A 1,513-nucleotide genomic window follows, 5' to 3' on the forward strand; every position below is an offset into this window, starting at 1 on the left:
CTCCCCTGGGCAGCCTCTTCCAATGTTTAACCACTCTTTCAGTAAAGACATTTTTCCTCACATCCAATGTGAATGCAGCCGCGCGGTTCCCTGTGGTGTGGGAGTGCAGGTGTGGTACTTGCTGCCTTAATGGGAGGATGATGGCTTTGTGAAATACCCAGGTGAGGTTAGCAGAGGTCAGCAGACAGTGATACGCTCTCTTCTGCAGCCACAGACCCATGCTGCTCATAATCTACTACAAGAAATAAAGTTGTTTCGTGTGCGGATAAGGATAAAACCTAAAACTGCCTGCTCTTTTTCTTGCTGTGTGTCACATCATTAAACTTTTATGTAGAAACCAGCCTACTGTACCAACATCTTCGCTCATGTGAAATGAAGTGGTCAGCCAGTATTTAATGATTTTGCCCTTTTATCTGGGAAAAACAAACAAATGAAAACTGTCAGCAACAGCTACCTTACAGTTACTGTGCAGTGGGCTGTGCAACAAGAGCCATCAGCGCTGAGACAGACAGCAAAACTTCCTTTTTACTGAGGAAATGCAAGCTGCCTGACTGTCTAATCGAGTTTCTAAATCACTCCATGGTGGCTAGATATGTGTGTTGCCTCCAAATGACAGGAAAAACACTATAAAATGCTTATGTCAAAATACAACCTTTCCAGCAGAACAGCTTGCATGCTTGGGTACCCCATGGGTCTGTAGTGAAAAGCACTATTTGCCCTTGGCTAAGGAAATGGATCTGCTTTATGGTTCTTTTTTGGCCGCAAGAGTGGATTGGTACCTATCGAAAGAGTTGAGTTAGCATAATAAGACGTCTGTCTTCAGCTCTCAAAACATGTAGTTTTGTCTCGGTTTGAACATCTGGTCTGGTGCTCTGTAGGCCAACCCCAAAACAGCCTCTGGTTTGAGTACCCAAGTGCTGCCCCCTGTAATAGCTCCCTCATTACTCTTCTTGATCATAAACTGTAACAACAGAGAAATTCCAGAGTTAGTATATATGTGGCCATGGCTCGTTATATGAGCAGTAACAGGATGCTAGAGGCCACCTTTCTTTTTCCTTACCTTGTGTCTTGCACGTGGACTAATCTGACCCAAGCCAGTATCTTTACAGCTCCGTGTTTCCACGAATGGGACTGTGAGGATGGAAAAGTGAGTCCCCTTCCATATGGTATCTATCTGTGCCAGTGACAGCAAGGATAGATGTACTGAATCTCAAAAGGAGTGATGGTGTGCCTGGAAAAACATTAGGTCAACCATCTACACAGGGAGCACGTGGCTACGTCTAGTTCATCGGATGAAAACCACCTCAAAGTTCCCAGCTCTGGGAGCTCACTTTACCATCATCCTGATCCCTCCTGGGGCAAGACTTGAGCCTGCCCCCATGCCCCTTCCTCCCCTCCTCCTTTCCTTCTGGTCCCATACCCACTCTTTGGTGGAAAGGAAACTCAGACATAGGCTGGGCTGGAGCCACAGCGCGCTCCAGCAGCAATCCAGCATAGACAACATGTGGGTTGT

This window comes from Pygoscelis adeliae, unplaced genomic scaffold, assembly GCF_000699105.1.
Source record: "Pygoscelis adeliae isolate BGI_AS28 unplaced genomic scaffold, ASM69910v1 Scaffold145, whole genome shotgun sequence".
Classification (NCBI taxonomy): Eukaryota; Metazoa; Chordata; class Aves; order Sphenisciformes; family Spheniscidae; genus Pygoscelis; species Pygoscelis adeliae.